Source organism: Macaca thibetana, chromosome 1, assembly GCF_024542745.1.
Source record: "Macaca thibetana thibetana isolate TM-01 chromosome 1, ASM2454274v1, whole genome shotgun sequence".
Classification (NCBI taxonomy): Eukaryota; Metazoa; Chordata; class Mammalia; order Primates; family Cercopithecidae; genus Macaca; species Macaca thibetana.
The window spans coordinates 142,758,200-142,765,429 of record NC_065578.1 but is presented as its reverse complement, the minus strand read 5'-3'; the positions used below and the strand labels follow the sequence as shown (position 1 = coordinate 142,765,429).

Here is a 7,230-nt window from a genome sequence, read left to right as displayed (position 1 = left end):
TCTTTGCTCTTTTCATATTAGCTACTTAGGATCTATACAATATTGCAACAGAAATATCAGAGTGTCTTGAGGCTGGCTGACTGGGGCCTGATATCTAGCATTCTAAGAAGGTGCAAGAGAAAGAAACTAGCACTGGCTGAGACTCATGAGCATAAGCCCCTTCAAATTGAGAGAGGTGTCTGCATTTGCAGTCGGACTTCTGTCATCAGCCCTGATTCCTGACGTAATGAGTTGTGAGTTGTTATAATCGTGGAAGACAAATGGCTTGAGAGGATAACATGGATGATGTGATTTCAAGAGGAGTTCAGTATAAACTTTTGTGAAAAATCATTCTGATAAACTGATCTTAAGACATCACACCATGTTTGATGGCTCATGCCTGTAATCCCAGAACTTTGCAGCACTTTGGGAGGCTGAGGCGGGCAGGTTGCTTGAGCCCAGGAATTTGACACCAGCCTGGGCAACATGGTGAAACCCTATCTCTTAAAAAAATACAAAAAGTAGCCCGGCATGGTGGTTCACGCCTGGAGTCCCAGCTACCTGGGAGGCTGACAGGGGAGGATCACCTGAACCGGAGGAAGATCTGAGCCATGATTGTGCCACTGCACTCTAGCCTAGGACTCTCTCTCTCTAAAAAACAAACAAAAACAAACAAACAAACAAACAAAAAATCCCGACATCACATTGTTTACTCCCTTGATGCTGCTCGGAGTGACACTTGGCATCAGGAGGGCAGTATAGTCTCTATTTTTTTTCCTACTGTACAAAGTTAGGGCTCTTCATTCAGGCAGTAGAGTAAGGAACAGCGAAGTGGGAGGGCTACACCATTGCCATGGCAACAGAAAGCCTCATAAAGATAAAGTCCCTCTGCTTCTGTCAGGCAGGCTCTTCCTAGCTCAGCTGACACCAGTTTTCACTGGCTGAGAACAAGGCCAGGCAGCCTGGCTACAATGTGGAAGCGCAGCTGGACGCGTGGCCTCTGGTCAGTTCTGGAAGTGATCGGTGAGGGTTTCCAGTGGCTCCTGCTTCTTCAGCTCATACCCCAGCAGGCCTCTTTCAGCATGGGGACAGCAGACTTGCCCAGTGTGCCGTTGCTTGTGTGGTTCTTCAGCTTCTCTTCTGAATACTCCACCTTGGGCCTTTTGCTTCTGAAACCTTCATTATTGTGTTTTATGTTGCTAACTTTCCCTTCAGGATTGTAATCTGGTGGATAGAGAAGTTCCTTAAACTTATCCACCAGTGGGGAGCCCAGTCTTTTATTCATTGCTTCAACCTCAGGCAATGTCAGGTCCACTGCTTGCTCAGGCTCCATCAAATCCAAGGCCAAGGCCTCCAGGTTCCTGGAGTGCTGCTGCAGCACAGAGTTCTCAAAGCTGTCACTTCTGTATTTGAATCGGAGCTTCTGAACAATAGCCTTCACCTTGTCCACCTGCTCTGGGGTTGCCGTGGCTTTTTTAGTAAAGGGCACCTTCCCTTTATTATCAGCATAGCATAAAAAGACCAGCTGGAAGCCTGCAGGAGTCACCTGAATTTTCTGATCATCCAACTCCTCTTCCTGTGGCACCAAAGCCACAAAATAAGGGGGGATGTTCCTGCAGGGTGTGTATCTGCACAATGCTGTGACCTCCTTCTCCAGACACATGATGAGTAGAGCACTGAACAGGGTTGAGCTCCCATTCATCAGCGACTCCTCAGAGTACACAAAGAAGGAGGGCCTTGGGTAATGGTGCTTCTTCAGCTTTACCAAGGGCTTAAACCCATGAGAATCAAACCTGGTTCATCAAACTATTTTAGCTCTTCTGTTTCCTCTTTCTCCAGTATAATCTGATGCCTTCCATACATCTGAGACCTCGTGGTATCTCTAGGCAGAAGCAAACTGCCTGTATTTACATTACATGTCCAGGTCTTAGTTTTCACCGATTCATCTATTTCTCGATAGAGTTTTATTGGAGGAGGCTTGAGAGCCTTCTGGATCAGATTATAAATGCCCACAGAGAGCACTATATCTTTGCTAAACTTCAACTTTAACCTGCTGAGTGCTCACTTCCTGATCTCCTTGGCTCAAAACTGCCTCAACAGGTCTTCTAGCTTGCTGGATTCCTCAAAGGGAGCCCTGAGGTCCTCATCCTCTGCTATGCTGATGATATCTCTGTAAAACAAAGATATGTCAAAGCCTCCAGGTTTCTTCAGGTGCATCAAGTCAAGGAAGATGCCTGTATCTCAGTGGTTATTGGCTTTGGTCCTGGCCCAGCTGGCTTTGACACTGTCATTGCCTTGGGGGTTGTCTTCCTTGGTGAACAACATGACTCCTCTTGTACAGTACATTGCTGAAGAGGTTGTTGGCACAGACTCACAACATTTCACTGAGTGAGTAGTCAGGTCCATGCCCATTGGGTCTTGAAAACGTTTTTGTCCCTACTGCCCCTTAAACCGGTCAAGCTCTAGAATTCGTTTTGCACCTGGATTATCCAATTCCTGGATGCTCATGTCAAAAGGAGTCAACTCATCTTCACTCTGAGATTCACACATAGCTGTGGAGGCATCAACCAAAAAAATCAAACTATTTCTTCCTGAATATTTATAGTCTCCACTTGCTTCACATGATTCTCATGGGTTTCAAGCCCTTGGTAATGCTGAAGTGCTGTGGGTCTGTGCAACCTCTTTAGCGATGTCCAGTTCAAAATGTTCTTATTCTGCTTCTTGATCGCCTCCAGTTTTGTAATAAGACTTTCACCCTGACATGTTGCTTATTGCTCACTTTGGTGCAGGCCAGGGCAGAATGGTCTCTTAAGATTCTCTCTGCCAGTCTGGTCTCTGTCTCACTACATTATTTCAGAGACCCAAGAGTGTTCCAAAGGAATGTTCTGATATTGGTAGCAATACACATCATCAAATTGCTCTCTAGAAATGTATACATTTACAACTCAATCATAAGAGTACATAACTGTGCTCCTTACAATGTATCCTATTAATGTATATCCTAATAATGTATCCTCCTTACAATATTACATGTAACCAGCATGGAATATTATCTTTTAAAAATCTTTGATGTATTACTAGTTGTTTTTGTGGAGTGTTGTGGCTCAGGCTTTTTGAAGAAGCCTAGGATAACACAAACATAATTCTGGTTAAAATTGATCAGCAAAGATGAGTGGTGCTGGCAATGACTCATTTTGGCTGACAGTGGGGGAAATAAAAGATTTAGCAATGGGAAGAGAAAATGATAAGTTTGGTTTGAGCTAAGATAAATTTGGATTATCTGTGGGACATCCAAGAGGTGGTATGTAATAGGTCATTGAGTATCTCTGTGTGGAGGTGTGAGATGTAAATAGAACATTTAAGTATTAATATATGGTAAGTGGATAAATCATAAATGTAGGTACAATAGTTCAAGAAGAATTCAGAATGGGCAAGCAGTTGAATATGAAATCTTGGGGAATATCAACATTTAAAGGGGTGCAAAAGAAGCATAAGCTAAAGGTACTTTTTTTTGAGAGAGAGATGGAGTCTTGCCCTGTTGCACAGGCTGGAGTGCAGTGGTGCAATCATAGTTTGCTGAAGCCTTGAATTCCTGGGCTGAAGCAATTCTCCCACATCAGCCTCTGGAGTACCGAAGACTACAGGCACAAGCCACCATGTCCAGAGGAAGGCACTTTTTTTTTTCTTTTTAAAGAAGCCTTTATTTCCTTGTTTTGCGAATAAAGCTGGCTGAGTTGGTTGCTTTTTGGTGATTAGTCAAAGAGACGAAATCCCATATACTTGTCCGACTCCTCCAACTCTTCCTTGGCTTCAACCTTAGTTGGGGCTGCAGCAGCAGCAGGAGCAGTCGTGGCAGCAGTGGCCACAGGGGCAGCAGCCACAAAGGCAGATGGATCAGTCAAGAAGGCCTTGACCTTTTCAGCAAGTGGGAAGGTGTAATCAATCTCCATAGACAAAGCCAGGACTCGTTTGTACCCACTGATGATAGAATGGGGTACTGATGCACCAGTTGGGTCGCCAATCTGCAGACCAACACTGGCAACATCGCGGACGTTCTCCAGGAAGTGAGAAGGCAGTTTCCTCTGTGACGTCAAGCACTTCAGGGTTGTAGATGCTGCCATTGTGGAACATCTGCTGGATGACCAGCCCAAAGGGGAAGGGAGAGATATTCAGTAGTGTGGCTTTGCTGGCTCGCACTTTGTCTCCAGTCTTAATCAGCTGCATATCACTCAGGATTTTAGTGGCACCCCTGGAGATTTTAGTGGTGATGCCTAAAACCTGGAGAAAGGAGGTCTTCTTGGGCCCCAGACCAGTGTTCTGGACTGGCACAGTGACTTCACATGGGGCAATGGCACCAGCATGGGCCACAGCTGGCACCTTGTTGGCCAGCAGCAGGTCCCTGATCTCAGTGAGGTCCTCCTTGGTGAACCCAAAGCCCACATTCCCCCGAATGTGAGGCAACAGTTTCTCCAGAGCTGGGTTGTTTTCCAGGTGCCCTCAGATGGCCTTCCACATCATGATGTTTTTGACCATCAGCACCATGGCCTTCCTGCAGAGGGACATGCGGATCTGCTGCATCTGCTTGGAGTCCATACTGTCTGCTCCCACGATGAAACATTTCAGATAATCATCCAAAAGTTGGATGATTTTAAGGAAGTAGTTGACTTCCAGGTCACCCTGTCTTCCCTGGGCATCATAGTGGTGCATCAGGGATTGTCACACGGGGTTTAAAGACGATGTCACTTTCATGAGGACACCTGGTGAGAGGAGGCACTTTTTATGAATAGCCACAGGGGTAGAAAGATAACTCAGAGAGCACTGTCATTGAAGAAAAATAAAGAGACTTTCAGAAAGGAGAGAATAGCATGTCACAAAGAAAGAAAATTGATTAATTATTAATGATTGGGAAATGGTGATTTAGTCTGTTTTGTGCTGCTATTACAAAATGCCTGAGACTGGATAATTTATAAAGAAAAGAAATTTATTTTCTCACAGTTCGGGAGGCTGGAAAGTCCAAGATTAAGATGACGGCAGATGATGTTTTCTGGTGAGATCTGCATCCTCCAGAGGGAAGGAACGCTGTGTCCTCACATGGTGGAAGGCTAAAGAGCAAGCCAGCTGAGTGCTACAGCTCTTTCAATAAGACTCTTTAAAGAAGACTCTTTAATAAAGGCCTTAATCCCATTCATGAGGGGATGAGCTCTCATGACCTTATCATCTCTAGAAAACTCCACCTCTTTATACTATCACATTGCATTAAGTTTCAACAGCTGAATTTTGGAGTGGACACATTCAAACTATAGCGGATAAAGTTTTAATAGCAATAATTAATGTTTAGCAACCAAGAAATACCCTCATTCTTCCCTGCTTGTTAATTTCTACCTTTCAGGTTCCCCAAGGAATGGTACACATAGGAATATCAAATAATAACCAAATTGCAATTTTATTAAGGCCCAAGTCAATGTCAATAACACTCAGTGCAGCTTTGGTGGGGATAGGTGGGCCTCTGGTTTAGGCTCAAGGCACAAATGAGATTTTCTACCCTGTGTTTCTCTCCCTGTTCCCCACTGTGGGTCAAATCTGAAGCTTAGGATCTTACCTACCTGTAGTCTGCTGTATGATGAAAGGATGTCAAGGTAAGATCTGACAGAGCCTCTTGGGAGAAGGCCTGAGTCCACTTATTTATCATGCCACATGGAGTGGGAAACAGAGCTCAGAGAAAGACAATGTGCCTGTGTGACCCCAAGAATCCTATCTTTTGGCCATTGAAGAACTCTGTTTCCTGGGCACGTGGGGAGGTTCTTGAAAAACTAGGAACAAAGGCTTTCTGTTGCATTTTGTCCCTTTAATGGGAGGAAGCAGATGCCTTCTGTACTCTAGGAACTTCACATAAATACAGCTCGCACAATAGCACTTGAAAAATTACCATCTTCTAAGAATAGACCCCTTCACTCATGAGGACATATTCTAGAGCAGTGCCATTCAATAGAATTTTCTGTGATGATAAAGATGCTATTTAAATCTGTCCTGTCCAGTACTGTAGCCACTAACTATGTGTGATCACTGAACTTATGATTAGCGTGACTGAAGAACTAAATTTTAACTTTTACTTAAATTTAACTAACTTGAATTTAAATAGACCCATGTGGATAGTGGTGATCCTATTATACAGTGAAGCTCTAGGTATTTCAGGGAATTGTGAAATCTGCTGATACTCTCATGATAGTCTTGTTTTCTCTTTTTAGCCTCTCCATCTTTATTTGATTGATTATTCCTGGTTATTCTAGGTCTGCTGTTAAGGTATGGATTAATATTCATGTATAGCTGATACAACTTATGGAGCCTCAGGTTCTCGATCTATGAAATGGGAGTGCTAATAACCAGTGTTCTGCTGTGGAGATTAAATGACATAATTAAACCATAAGTTCAAAATATGAAAATAGCTTTCTCACTTAATTGCAAATCGTCAGGGTTTACCCAATGCCTGAACAACCATTGTATCTTGGAGGTAAATAACTTGTTTTTCATCTTACAGGCTCATAGTTGAAAGGAACTTACCTTGAGTCTCTAATGAGACTTTGGACTTTAGACTTTTGAGATGATGCTGGAATGAGTTAAGACTTTTGGGTCTATTGGGAAAGGATGATTGTATTTCACAATGTGAGAATAACATGAGTTTGCTGGGGCTGGGGGCAGGAGTGGAATGCTATGGTTTGGATATAATTTGTTTGTCCCCACCAAATCCCATGTTGAAATTTAATCCCCAGTGTAGCGATGTTGGGAGGTGGGGCCTAGTGGGAAGTATTTGGGTCACAGGAGTGGATCCTTCATGAATATATCAAATGCCCTTCCACTCTGGACTGGTGAGTTCTCACTATGTTAGTTCCCATGTGAACTGGTTGCTAAAACCATCTTTGCTCCTTCCTGCTTCCCTCCTTTCTTAGCGTGCAGCCTCTGCACACACCGGCTCCTCTTCGCCATCCACCATGAGTGGAAGCAGCCTGAAGGTTTTACCAGATGCAGATGCCCAATATTGAACTTTCCAGCCACCCAGAATCATAAACCAAATAAACCTTCTTTTTCTTTATAAATTATCCAGCCATCCAGAATCATAAACCAAATAAACTTTCTTTTTCTTTATAAATTACCCAACCTCCAGTGTTCCTTTATAGCAAAACAAAACAGACTAAGACAGTCAGTTTTCTGCATTGATTTTTGTGATTCAGGGTTCCACCCCTACAGTGGCATCAA

General features: G+C 43.6%; 2 pseudogenes; both read right to left on the bottom strand.

Moving 5' to 3' along the window:
• Positions 1–983: 983 nt before the first annotated feature.
• LOC126937579 (X-ray repair cross-complementing protein 6-like) lies at positions 984–2,742 on the bottom strand (annotated as a pseudogene).
• A 989-nt stretch (positions 2,743–3,731) lies between these two features.
• On the bottom strand, positions 3,732–4,673 carry LOC126937686 (60S acidic ribosomal protein P0-like; annotated as a pseudogene).
• Positions 4,674–7,230: the final 2,557 nt, after the last annotated feature.